The sequence below is a fragment of the Talpa occidentalis genome, unplaced genomic scaffold (genome assembly GCF_014898055.3).
Source record: "Talpa occidentalis isolate TD23 unplaced genomic scaffold, MPIMG_talOcc4v2.1 talOcc4.14, whole genome shotgun sequence".
Taxonomy (NCBI): Eukaryota; Metazoa; Chordata; class Mammalia; order Eulipotyphla; family Talpidae; genus Talpa; species Talpa occidentalis.
Window position 1 is genome coordinate 80,120,130 of NW_023601433.1, and position 14,460 is coordinate 80,134,589.

Genomic DNA, 14,460 nt, shown 5'->3' on the forward strand with positions numbered 1-14,460 from the left:
TCATGAGCTAGGTACTCAGAACCACCAGGATCTGTTCCCCCCAAATGTCTATTCAATTTGACACTTCCCCCCACTTTGTATTCATCACATTTGAAATATTAAACCAAAACCTGTCTCCTCTCAGAATATAAACTCCAGGAGGGCAGGGGTCATGTCTGATTTATTCATGGCTTAGCCCCAGAATCAAGTCCTGTGGGGTCCATGGTAGTAAATACCTATTGATTTCATCACATGTGATATGGCTTTCATAACACAGCTCAAAAAATGTGATAATAATTACAATATTTAGTCAATATTGACTCAATACCAAGTAGGGTGCTAAATAATTTACATTCATTATCTCAAACAAAAAAATCAGAGAGACAGGATTTATATCCTCACTTAGACATTTCTGAAATGCATCACTTTGGACACTTGATATAACCTCTCTGAGATTCAGTTTCTTAATCTGTAAAAGAGATAAACAATAATAACATCAACATGTATGTGAAGTGCATAGATAGGAGAAATATTTTTAAAGAGCCAACCCCCTCCCAAGTACCAAAATTTTAACTGCTCATGCCCATTAATTCTCAGTAATTACATTTCCAGGAATTCCTCCAACAGAAAATTTTGTGCAGCTGTAAAGGACCATTTTACTGCAATACTGTTTAAAATAGAGAAAACTTGGCAATAACCTAAATATACATCAACAGGGGATGGGCACATAGATTATGGTGCAGTGTGGCAGTTTCTCAGAGTTGCTAAAACTAATTATCACTAACGAGGTACCCAAAAAACAGCAGAGATGCATTCTATCACAGTGCTGGAGGCCAGGAAGTCTGAAGTCAAGGTATCAACAGAGCCACCTTGTTCTAGGTTCTAAGGTTCTAGGTTCTAGGGAACAAGCTGCCTCTTCCAGTTTCTGGAGGCTGCAAGCATTCCTTGGCTTGTGGCCACCTCTCTCTCTCTCTCTCTCTCTGGCTCTTTCCTTTACATACACCTCTCCTCTCTGTGTCTATCTCTGTAAATTCTTCCTCTATACCCTATCTTAAAGATACATCTGGTTGTAGTTAGGACCCACAGGATAATTCAGGATGATCGCCTCATTGCAAAGACCTTTCCTCAAAAGGTAATATTAGGTTTGTTATGGGCTGAATGTTTGTCCACCCTTCCTTGCCACACACACACACACCATGAAATTCATATGTCGAAGCCCTAACCATTCCAATGTCCAAACTCCATTTGGAGATGGAGTTTTTGAAAGGTAGTTAAGGTGAGATGAGGTTTGAGCCTTCATGAGATAGTGTCCTTATAAAGGGAGACAACAGAGATTACTTCCTCACTCTCCCACAGGCACACAAATAAGGGGTCATGTGACAATGCAGCAAGACGGCAGTCATCTATCTGACTAGCACCTTGAGCTTGGATTTCCAAACCTCAAGAACCGTGAGAAATAAATTTCAGTTGTTTAAGTCAACAGTCTCTGTTATTTGGTTATGTCAGCTCACAGTAGCTAAAACAAGGTCCCAGGGATTAGGACATGCACTTATCTTTGTAGTGACCTTTCAGTACACTACATACAGCATATAGTGGAATACTACGCAATCATCAAAAAGAATGAAGCTATGCCATTGTCCAGATAAAAGATGACAGTGGCTTGTATTAGGGAGGAAATGAGATGGTAATACAAAGAGAATAAATTCTGTATGTTTCTGACAATAGAACAGAAAAAACTTAAATTTTGAATGTGACCAATGAAGAAAGAAGAAGAATCCTCCTATATGCCTCTGTAGCAGGGGAAAAGGACCTGGAAGATCACACAGGATGATTTAAGGACTAAGCCTAGATTTTTGAATGCATACATATTTTTTTATTGAAATTTCTAATTGAAATATAACATACCATAAAATACACAAATCTTTATTTTATGGTTCAGTAAATTTTTGCATGTGTATTTACCCATAAAACAACCATGCAGAGCACCTTATATAACATTTTCAGCATGGCAGAAAGTATTTCTTGTACTCCTTCTAAGTCAATCCCCACATAAAGGTAGCCATTTTTACTTCTGTAAGTTTAGATGTTCTTACATTTCTTATATTCTTACAGTTTTACATTTTGATTTCTTTAATTGTATTTATTCTTGAAGTTCATGCAGATGTAACTCTTTTCTATCTTGTTTCTTTCATTCATCATTATATCTCTGAGATTTATCCATGGTGTTGTGTATGTACATAGCTTGTTCTTTTTACTGCTGTGTAGTATTCCATTGTATCCAGATGGAACTCTAGGATTTGCTGATGCGATGTGAAAGAAATAATAGACATGACTTCTGCTCTGAGTCCCTGAAAGGTGAAGCTGCCATTAACGAGATGGATTGCTTTGTGGGAAGAGTAGCTATGAAGTGGGCAGAGGATAAAGATCAGGAACTTGATTTTGGACATGGTCAATTTAAATTGCTTATTATATATCCAAGTGTTGATAGTTAGTAGGCCATTAAATCATCAAGCAATAAGCAGGGGAGTGATAATAAGGGAGGTGATTACTACCAGGTAGGGTAGTGAATGATGGAGAGATGACAGGAAAAGTCAGAACTAAAAGAGGGAGGAAGCCTGGAAAGTGATCCAAGATGATGAGGAGTATACTAGAAAAATAGCCACCCCTTAGAGAGTTATAGGGGAAGCAGTGTCCTTGGGGAAAGCCAGTTAGAAAGATATATACAGAAAAGATTTTCCAAAAACCTCTCTTACCAAGCAGACATCCTAACACCTACCTGCAAAGGCATATTAGCACCCAATATTTTGGTTGGAGACCACTGCCTGGCATTAGTCATCCAAACAGTTTTCATTGCAGCTTATCCTCTTGTTATTCTTAACATCTACAAGGTAATAAACACAACCATGACGGCATGCACCATGACCATTCCCCACGCCTGCCAAGCAAATGATTGACTCTTCGGTCTCCTGCACAAGTCAGAGTGTAGCCCTGACTGAATATCAGGGAAAAAAAGTCCCCAACCCACATCTGCTGCTAATGTAATATGTGACTTTCAGGAACTGCGTTTCTCTGACTCTAGCTCCTGCCTGTAGAGTAGGGATAAGAAGAATATTTTTTAAAAGTGTGACTTTGAGCTCAGCAGACTTCATACAAGAAATGAGATTTCACCTCCTTAGCTCTTAACTTCTTCTGAATTAACAGTAAAAATAGCAGTATCCTGGGCCTCCCTAGCACTCCCTGGTGGCATGAGGGGTTGGGATGCAACCGATGAAGCTGTCCACAGCCACTGCAGCATGAGTTCTATCCCTGGCCCGGCAAGGAGCAACCCACATGGTGCAGCAGACCTCTCCTAACTCACCCACTGCTCCCCTCAGCAGTGTATTTCAGTCAATCCCAGTCAATCTGCCTGTTCTGTTCCCCACTCTGTCTCTGCTGAATCCTCTCAACCCCCACACCTCTGGCCTGTACCCCAGTTCTTCTATGAATAAATAAATCTTAAAAAAAATAACAGTACCCTGATATTTTTAAGAAGCCCCTCACCTACATATTCTGGTGCCTTTATAGGAAGAGGAAACTTCACAGCAGGAAGGAGCTTCCCACAAGCCAGAAGAGGACTCACCGGGAACAAAACTTAGCCAGAATCTCAATCTGGACTTCCAACCTTCAGCACTGTGAGAAATAAATTTCTGTTGCTTTAGTCACCCAGGCTATGGTATTTTTTTGTAATAGTCCAAGCTGATGCCCTTGTCCCCCCCGCCCCAGGTTCCCCTTTCCAATAAAGAAAGTCAGTGAAGGGAAAATTTAGGAGCTGGGTGCCCTAGCAGGAAGGCAGATGGACTCTCAGAATGGCACACACCCAGGCTCAGTGAAATGCTGGACTTGCATAGGGCTCAAAGGCGTTGAGGAGCCATTCAGGGAACAGAGAGTGGGTACAGTGGGATAGATGTGCATAAAAAGGCGGGGTAGGAACTGAGAGACCTATGTAAAATATACAGCCACTTCTCAGCATCAGTCAGTCTTGCCATGTGTAAGGATTGGTCAAATATGGGCCTATTGTGCCCTTTCATTTTTAATAAAGAATCTCATAATGTACATTTGCATGTGAAATCACCAGATTTTTATAAATTGTACTCTTGTATTGTCTAAACTAAACATATGTATGAGAATTTTCTAGACTGACAGCAGACAGCTTGTGGACTGTACACAAAGCTCACATAGGTGGGAGGAAGGGAGAGGAGCAGGAAAAGAACATGCTATGGTATCACAAATCTAAATTCAAATCTCGATCCAACACTCACTTGCTGTGTTACTTAACTGGTTGCATAACCTCTCTGATCACTCCTGTTGTTTGCAACATTTTGCCAGTACAAATACTGCTACTATCAACTATGCTGTACTCATGGCATTTTACATTGTGGAAATATATCTGGGTGATAAATTCCTAACGGGAGACTGAAGCATTGTAGGTTGGATTCTCTGGAACAGACATGGAGATGGAGTTTGGGCTGCAAAATGTTTATTAGGAACATATGTCTGCACAAAAACTTGTACTTGAATGTTCATAGCAGCATTACTCATAATAGCCAAAACAATGGCAACAGCCCAAATGTCCATGAACTGATAAATGGATGAATAAAACGTTGCATATCCTTACAACAGAATAGCACTCGACAATAAAAGGAAATGAACTATTGCGGCATGCTAGAACATGGATGAACATTGAAAATATGATGCTAAGTGAAATAAACCAGGCACGAAAGATCACATACCATATGATTCCACTCATCTGAAATGTCCAGAATAGGCAAATATTTAGAGATGAAACATATATTAGTGCTTGCCTAGAGCTGGAAGTTTGGTGGGAAATGAGGAATGAATGTTAATGGGTATGAGCTTTCTTCTGGGTGTGATGAAAATGTTCTAAAGTTGACTGTGGTTCACAACTTTATGAATAGAATAAACACTAATTGTGCATTTTAAATGGGTAGTTGATATGACATATAAATCCTGTTTCAATAAGGTTGTCCTAAAAACGTTGATGGGGTAGGGGAAAGAGGCGGAATTGGGTACAATGTCGACCCCATGAAGCCACTTAATCAGCCAGACACTGGCTGAGACAAAAACCCCAAGCTTTTATACCAAGAACACCCAGCCATCCTGCCCTTGTGTCGTTCAGTTACTGGATGTTGCTCTCCTCTCCAGGAGAGCAGGGCTTTAGTTGAGGGAGCTCTCTGCAGCTGTTGAAGGAGCTGACAAGTAGAAATCACCCACTGACCGCACATGCCTCCCTGCAAAGCAGCCTGTGCTCCCTTAAGGTTGGGGTCTGGGAAGTGCAATGCCGTGTCTACATCCCCAAGTCAAAACCCAATTAATTTCCATAGATATGACCAAACTACTTCATTGTCCAGATTATCACAATCACCAACAATTCGTCAACTACTGGTAATGTTTATATCCAGCAAGTGTGGGGGGTGGGGCTACTGAACAGCAGGAGGTAAATCTTAGGAGGCCACTGAGAAATCCCCAAAATGCCACATGAAAGACTCTTCATTTTCTCCTGCAAGAGTCAGGAGACTCTGACTGGTTCAGTTGTTTTCCCAAGAGAGCTGACATGGTGTAAAGCTATGTTTTAGAATACTTAGTCCTGTGACAGCATGCAGGATGATTTGGAATGGGAAGACCCAGAAGACAGGGAGTCTAATTAGTAGATTATTGAAATCACCCAGCCGGGGCATGGGGAGGGTGAGCGGTTGCAAGAAGGGAAAAGAAGGCATGGAAAGAAGAAAGTACACTTGAGACTGATTAGACCAGGGAGTAAGGGGGAAGGGAACACCTTCAAGTCAGGGCATTGGATGGATGCCCTGACCCTCCCCCACCATGAGCCTGACCTCCTAAAAATCTTTCCTGTCCACACACATGTCCCTTCATCTCTACTATCTCCAGCATAATCTCTTGATTGGACAACATCACAGTCTTGTCACTGTCCTCAGAACATCCATCCTGGCTTCCAACAATCCATTCTCCTAATAGCAGCCAGAGAGACCTTCATAAAACTTAAATCAGGACCTGTCGCTGAGATTCAAACTCCTCCAATTGATCTTCATTGTCCTCTGGAAGAAGGACTATTGTCTACCCAACCCTTCATCAGCTTAATGAGTGGCCTCTGCTTACCTCCCTAGTCTCATTTTTCACCACAACCCACTCTGTGACTTACTGAAATTCCTGGAAGTCTCTGAAAGTTCCATGAGCCCTCCTGCCTCTGAGCCTTCACACATGCTTTTCCTCGAGGATCAATATCCCATGGTCTGTAACCTACTCTTACTTAGCCTGTGGTGTCTGGTTACCTGATGCCTCTTCCGGGAAACCTTCCCTGACCACCACCCCTCAAGACTATTGCAGGTTGTCTGCAAAAATGGCACTAACAATCCCCCCACCTCCTTTTCCATCCATATTGCTCTTCCCATCATGAGATCAACTCTATTTCTCCACTTCTTGAGTCAAACTGTTGGCTTACATTACACAATGCAATGCATCAGAAGTGACCTGGTAGTTCTTCATATTTGAGACCTTACAGGCTACCACCCCCTCCGAGGGGAACACAGCCATAGCAGCCACAGGCACCATGTGGAGAAGAACCAAAGTCCCAGGCTATGAGTACAAAACACCATTGCAATCATCACACTATCCCACTGAGGTGCCAGTCATGTGATTGAAGCATCTTGGATCCTCCTGTCCTAGTCCAGTTGCCCAGTCAATTCCATCTGGAATAGCAACAAACCATCTCACCGAGCCCTGATGGAATTCCTAACACACTCAATTGTGAATAAAAATGTTTGCAGTAAGTCACTATATTTTGGAATGTTTGCTATTTAGCAAACGATCATTTATACAATATCCCTCCTCTTAGTTTTCCTATTGCTTGATCCCTTCTATCATGGTATCTATTTTATTGTCTTGTGGTTGCTTGTTAAATCTCCTCAACCATCCCCAGTCACACATACATTCAGAACCAGGAGGAAAAGGACTAAGATATGTCTTCTTCATACTCTCTTTCTGGACGTGGCATATGGTAGATGCTCATTAAATATTTGTTGGGTTACACTCCACTAAGATAGGGACACTCTAAGCCAATTTAACCATTTCCCTCAATAAAACCAAGTTATCTCTCAAGTCTTCCAGGGATGAGTAAATTTCCATGTGGCAACGGGTGACTAGACCTCATTACCAGGCTCTTTCTCCTGCCCTCCCCAAGGCTTAGCCAACCGTTGTCTCCTTTGGACAATCTCATTTTATGAAAGGAACTATGGGTGCCCTACCTTCAAAAAAACCTCACAACTGTTTACTGCATGCACTTGTATGAGTTTCCTGTAATGAAAACCATAAAAGTAGTGACTTAGAAGGGTACGCATTTATCTCCTTACAGTTCCAGAAACCAGAAATTCAAACTCAGTCTCACTGGGCAGGAAACTGGCTCCTTGGAGGCTCTAGGGGACACTCTGTCCCTTGCCTTTCATAGCTTGCAGAGGTCACCCCACGTTCTTGGGCTCACAACTTCTTCCTCTTGCTGCCATGTTACATCTCCCACTCCCTTCTTTCACCAAATCTCCCTCTGCCTCCTCTATAAGAACACCTGGGTCATATAGTACCCAACTGAATAATCTTGGACAATCTCCCATCTCAAAGTCTCTCCCTTAGTCCTTTTGCCTTATAAAGTGATGACAATCACAGATTTGGGGATTAGGAGCTGAGCATCTTTGGGGGTCATTATTCAGCCTACTACACCATCTCAGAAAGACTCAGTGAGCTGAAGTGACTGCTCCAGGCTCTGAAGTTAGAGAGTGACCAGGTCAGCACTGGAAACCAGTTCTTTTTGACTCCTACTCATTGTGGGCCAGAGTTCTTAGATTGTTATAAGTTTATACAGTTATAAGCTTGTTACCTGTGCTGACATTGGTATTTAGGGAGGGATCCCTAGGGGGAGGGGATATTCAGTGATAGCCTCAGGAGAGGGCTGCCTCATGAGACACCCCGTTCCCTCTGGAAGCTTGTTGGTCTCACTCCATCTGTCCATCTCTAACCTATCAGGAGGGATTTCCTAATCAGGTTCCAGGAGCTTTAGGATTTATGTCAAGGGGCCTCAATTTATTGAATTAATGCTGCTAAGCAGAACTGTAGCTGTTAAACAGTGTGGAGATCTGGATTTTACAGCAATGTAACTAATAAGGCTATTAACACAAACTGGGCCTGCCGCTGGCATTTATAACACCATAAATCTCTCTTCCCACTGGAAGTATTTATGGGATGGCACACACTCAGAGTCCACTGCCTTTTCTGTGCTCTGCTCTCAAGACTTGGCAAGGCGGAGGTGCTGTCCCACAAGGAGCTAGTCGGAAGGGAGAAGGAAGAGGACGAAGCCTCAGCTGATTCTCAGTTCCCATCCCTCTGTTGACCGGAAACCCTGGCCATTGCTGTGGGCACATGAGGAATTTTTAAATTAATTCTTGTGTATTTATTTCCCATTTGGGGTGCACATATCATAAGCCAAGCCCTTTGTGAATCTTTTTTCTTTTGCGTAGAACTGGGGTGTAGGCCAGAGGTACGGGGTGTGGAGGATTCACTAGAGGCAGAGTGGGGAGCAGAACAGGCAGATCTACTGAAACACACTGCTGAGGGAAGCAGCAGGTGAAACAGGAGAGGTCTGCTGCGCCATGTGGGTTAGCCCCTGAATGGGGATCGAACTCAGGCCTTAGCAGTGATAGCGCTGAGACTTAATCCCTAGGCCACCAGGGAGGCCCCCTTTGTGAATCCTGTCTATGAATTCACCAGCCCCTTCTCAGGGGTAAAAGCATGTTCACTTGTGTGCGTGTGTGTGTGTGTGTGTGTGCACGTGCATGTGTTTTCTCACACTGAACTTAATTTCTGTCTCGATCTCCTCAAACTCTCTAAAGGAGAACATTTAATCTTGTCTCTTCCAGCCAAAATCAATCATTTTAGTGGTTTTCTTTATCTCATTGATTTCAGGTTAAACCAAGTCGGATTTTGGATTTTTGCTCCCCCTTCCTCTCAGTGGGAAGATGCCAGGCTCCAGGAGGTGTGCCAACTTGCTCAGGCCAGGTCTGCAATGCCATCTCTCTGTGACCTCTGTAGGTTCCACTAAACTATGACCTGGACCTCAGCATCACCCTCCACACTGACCCTGGGTGGGGCACACCTCGTCTGGCCTGCACATCCTTCACTGCAGCCAGGCCAGTGGGAGCGGAAATGCTTTGTCACCGTTCCCTCCTTTCTTTTGATCTCCACTTAGGGGACAGGGACCACAGCTCCCTAGGGATGCTGAAAAGACACTTCCCCCAGGACGCAGCACCCACTGTGTCTATGCTGTCTCCAGTTAGCACAGCACAGCCCAGAGTCACATTGGGGACACCCCCTCAAGGCCTGCCCTCGCCCCCTGCTATCCTTTTTTTTTTTTCTTTTAACATTTTGAGGCTTTCTCAGGGGCTGTTCTGAGCACTTTACAGCACATGCTTCATTTAAGCTCCACAAGGTTAGAGCCATTATTATGCCCCTGACATAGATGATGACACTGAGCTCCAGAAGCTTGAGGCCCTGTATAATGTCGCAGTCACTGACAGGTGGAGCCGGATTTGAACTCAGCCAGCCAGCCTTCACTAGGACAATGAACTGCAGATCTCCAAACTAAAAGTGGGGTGCTGCTCTCAACACCCCTCCAAAGCTTTGCCGCAGAGAGACATGGTTCAGTCTCACATGCATCTAAGTGTTTAATACTCCTGCCTTCCTCCAATTGAGTTTAAGGCATTTGGGGGATAAAGAGCTCCCCAGGAAATCTTCCTAAACTCTTGTTCTTATCAAGCCTTCAGCTTTTAGATTTCCAAAGCTACAGATTTGACACTGTCACAGTGACACAGTCACTGTCATTCTTTTTCCTCTGTGGCCTCTGTGGAGGTCAAGGTCAAGGCCTGGTCTGAGGAGAGTCTAGGATGACAGGTGAACTTGAATATTTCAGGGATCAAAGAATCCCCACAAAGGTGAAAACTTCACTCCTCAACCATGCCCACAACACCACCGTCACCCTCATAGCAGTCCAGAGGAAAACAAAGGCCTTCTCTTTATGAGCACAAGGTTGCAAAGCTCAAAAAACTCAATGACTTCTCCAGAGATGTGGAACTGACAAGTTGGGAGATGAGAATTTGGACTCGGGTGCGCCTGAGTTTCTGGGGGTGACCACCCTCTCTTCTGGGAGAAGAAACTGAGTCTTGCTTTGTCTTTCTGTCTAGCCAGATGATGGTGAAACAGTTCAAGAAATACCCTTCACTGCCTGGGTGCTACATACACACACATGCACACACAAAATGCAGGCACCCTTGAGGGTACTGGGGATTTGGTTCCAGATGACGGCAATAAGTTAACTATTATAATAAAGAAAATCACACAAATTTTTGGCTTCCCAGCGCTTTCAAGAGTTACATTTACACCATACCAGTTGGTTAAGTGTGCAAACCTTAATTAAATGTGACACAAGGCCTGCCCTTTTGTGTCAGAGAAATGTGTACTGTCAGAGAAATGGCACCAGCACACTTGTGCAACACAGAGTCACCACAAACCTTCAATTTGTGAAAGATGCAACATCTATAAAGTGCAGCACAGTGAAAGAGTGTGTCCTTACATGTCATATACACGTATGTCACACACATCACTTGCATCACATGCAGATATACTGGTGTGTATCAAATATGGTTATGTGCATACATATATCACATGTGTGTACCCTGTATACACGCCTATGAATATGCTATATCAACATATCACACTTGTGTTCTCAATAGGTAACTCTTCTCTTCCACAACATTATGATCTTGCTGCTTTAAAATTTTCTCATGTCACTTGAAATATAACATATATTTTCCCAACATTAAATTTTCTTCTATCATTTTATGTATATGCCACATTTTGTTTATCCAGTCCCAGTTGTTAAATATTTAGCTAATTCAGTTTTATGAAAAAATGCTGCCATGAACATCTTCAGAGCTTTATCTTTGAGCACATTTGTGATAATTTCCTTAGGACTGATTCCTAGAATTGAAATTGTAGAGTTAGGTGGTGTGTGTGTGTGTGTGTGTGTGTGTGTATGTGTATGTGTGTGTAAATAGAGAGACATATTTATATACATGTTTATATATTAGTGTGTATATATGGTTATATATGTCTACATACATATATATGCATAGAAACACATATGGGTTTTGAGATCAAATTTATTTCTGTAAAGACCAGGTGAATTCATCCTCCTGCGATACTCTTATATGTAGAAGTGCTCACTTCTTCCCATTTCTACCTTCACCGAATGCTATCATTTTTTACGTGTCTTTCAATTTGAGAGATGAGAAGTGATGCTTCAAGAATAGCTTAATTTGTAATTTTTATGACAAGTGAGGTTAAATCAATCACTATTGAGTATCTGCTTGTGTTCAGCAAAGAGAAAGTGAGTTGGGCGGAAAAGTGAGAAAAACAGAGAAAGTTACTTAACACAAGGACCAGCCAGTGGAAAACAGCAATCCAGGGGGCAGGCTGAATGGCACAGAACCAAGGTGCTAGAGGTCAAAGTTGAGTGGGGGTTGTACGTAGGGGGCATCAGAATCTGTCCTGGAGTTGAAAGGGAGACCTTGGGGAGGAGGAGACAGGGCTGGACCCCTGAACCCCTCAAGTCATTCTCCCCACACTTGCTCAGTTCCTTGCAGCTGCCCAGATGCTCCAACATCCTCCCTGTGCTTCCACGCGCCTCCCTTCCACATTGCTAAGTCCTTCTCCTCGCCTTTCAGGCAACAGCTTCAGCGTCTCTTCCTCAGGAGCAGCATCTCAGCTCCAGACAAGTTCATGTCCCCTGTTATGGGCTCTCCCAAAGCTCTGTACTTTAAAATACATTTTAGGACAGTAATTAATTACCTCTGTTTGTAATTATTCATGCGCTGTCTCTGGACTCTAAGCCCTGGACTAGACAGTAAGTGCTGAGTGACTCTATCTATCTTGTTCATCTCTGGGTTCCTAAGACATAACAAGAAACCTGATACATAATAGCTTTGCTATATTCACCTCCTGTCTCTCAGCTCTAAATCTCCCCTTCATTATTCCTCTGTATACTACAGGCGCAAAGTCTGGAAACTACATTTTTCCTTTGCCAACAGGATCTGTCAACGGGAGGGGAGGGTTTGAAGCTGGAGGAGGGAGAAAGACTCACTCCTTTGCTCCTTCTTCCTGTGGGCACAACTGCCCTTTACGCTCCTCCCGAACAAAGATGCTGATGGCCCTCCTCTGGTCATCTTATCAGCCCAACAAAGCATTATCTCCGAGTCCTCCACTCCTGCCCTCTATCCCAACCTCCACTGCCTGAATCACACCACACCCTGCTTTGACAAATGGCGCCAGTCCCCAGTTGCTTGCAGGATTCCCAGAACCAGCTCACGTGTGCCCTCGCAGGTGCCAGCACAAACTAGGGGTGCTCCCTTCTCAGAGGCTTAAGCCCCAGAGCTATGGGCCCCTCCTCCTAGTTTCTAGGCTTTGATAAGCTCATATTCTTCCCTTTTATTCCCCTGGCCAGAAGAGCAATAGCTGTTTCCTTCAGTCACTGCTCTTGGGCTATTTCACTGTTGTGCTTTTGTTTCTCTGTCCTCTATAACCCATCCCCCCAAGTCCCAATATTAAAGTCTCTCTGTTAAAATGCCCAGTGTGGTGTATGTCTCCCTTGCTGGACCCTGATGACACACTTAACATTCAATTAAAATTTCTCTGAAGCCAGAGACCTTTCTGTGGCTAGGAAATGTGAACAACTCAAATCAAGGTTATAGGATTGACTATCTACTATGTGGCTAGCATTGAGTGAGGCCCTTGTGGCCCATGATGGAACAAACAGAATGAGCCAGAAGTGCCCCACCCGCTTCCCAGTCTGTAAGCAGCCTCTTAAAGAGGGTCAATTAAGGCTAAAGTCTCCTCCAGCTCTCTGCTCTTGGCAGAGATTTTCAAGTGCTGTCTAATGGCATCCTGGATAAAAAAATAAAGAAAAAATTCTTTAGCGTGCACACAGGACTGACTTGGTAAGGATTTAGCATTTTGGGACCCCTCATCTAGATGCTAATGGCCCTCCCCTGGTCATCTTATTAGCCCAAAATGCCTGCCCCCCCATTGACAAATGTCCCTATGGCCATGTCCACCCTCCCTGGCCACTACAAGGCCACTCATGGAAGAGATATCCCCAGGGGAGAGAGAATTTGCTAATTATTTCTGACATTATCAGCCCCAGCTGAGAAACCATTAATAAATGTAGAAGACGGTATACTTCCACATGATACCTGCAAATTAACCAAGACAACCAAGGGAATGAAACCTAACAGCGGGTGAGATGGGGTGGCAGACTGGTAGGTGGTGGGTACGGAAGAAGACAGCCAGGGACCTAATTAGCCAGGACAACTCCTATCCAAGCCCCTCTGTTCCCCACTGAGTCCTGACTCATGACATGTTGACAATGAAATCACCAGGAAGCACTCACACAGTCCCTTGTTAGAAACGGGTCCTGTGTGGCTTAATTGGAAGAGGAGGCATGGGAGGAGGTGGGGATTGGAAGGAAAGAAAAAGACATGGTGGGTCACAGTTGATGCTGGGTCCTCCATAAAGATGATACCATCTGAAATGGGATGGTTTAGAAGGAATTGAGGTTTTCTTCATGTTTCCCCTCTCTCCTCTCCTCCACCCACTGGTGACTTAGAGAACACCAGTGCTCAACAAGGTAGCATGACACACATCTAGTGTATGGAATGTGGAAAAAGTAACCCCACTGAAGGAAAAAATAATGAACAACAGTTTTTAAAATATCAGAATCTGACGATGATTTTCTCTGGTCCTTCTCAACCTGTCTTCAATCCTTTCTTAAAAAAATCAATAAAAAAAGGATTGCAATTGTATGGGGAATATAAAAATAAAATTTATTAATTAAAAAAAAATTCAATAAAAATAATTCAAGTTGTCTCTCTAATAATATCAGTCTCTGGCACCTAAATTCCAATATCCTGTTTTACCTAAAAGTGAAAAAAAGACGAGAGTTTCTGGGATGGCTCACAGTCCCAGCCAATTTCATTTCCCAATCCAATTATAAATGATATTTGCCCTTTATTCCTATACCCTCTGCCCTCCACCAAAGAAAAGAATTTCTGTTGTTTTTTTTTTTTTTTTTTTTTTTTTTTTGCTTACTTGTTTGTTTTTATGTAGAAGAACTGGGGTGTAGGCCAGAGGTGCAGGTGTGGGGGTGAGAGACACCACCAGATATCACCAGAGACAAAGTGGGGAGCAAAACGGGCAGATCTACTGAAATACACTGCTGAGGGGAGCAGTGGGGGAGACAGGAGAGGTCTGCTGTGCCATGTGTGTAGCTCCCTGGGTAGGGAGCAAACTCAGGTCGTAGCAGAGATAGTGCTG

At 43.4% G+C, this 14,460-nt stretch overlaps 1 long non-coding RNA gene across 1 annotated transcript in view; it reads right to left on the reverse strand.

Moving 5' to 3' along the window:
- Positions 1-1,933: 1,933 nt before the first annotated feature.
- LOC129145803 (uncharacterized) overlaps positions 1,934-14,460 on the reverse strand; it is a 49,868-nt gene continuing 37,341 nt past the window's right edge. Inside the window, exons 3-4 of the long non-coding RNA XR_008551879.1 lie at positions 2,756-2,860; positions 1,934-2,327 (exon numbers count right to left, since the gene is read on the reverse strand). This is a non-coding gene — a long non-coding RNA (uncharacterized LOC129145803). The remainder of the gene's footprint in view (positions 2,328-2,755; positions 2,861-14,460) is intronic.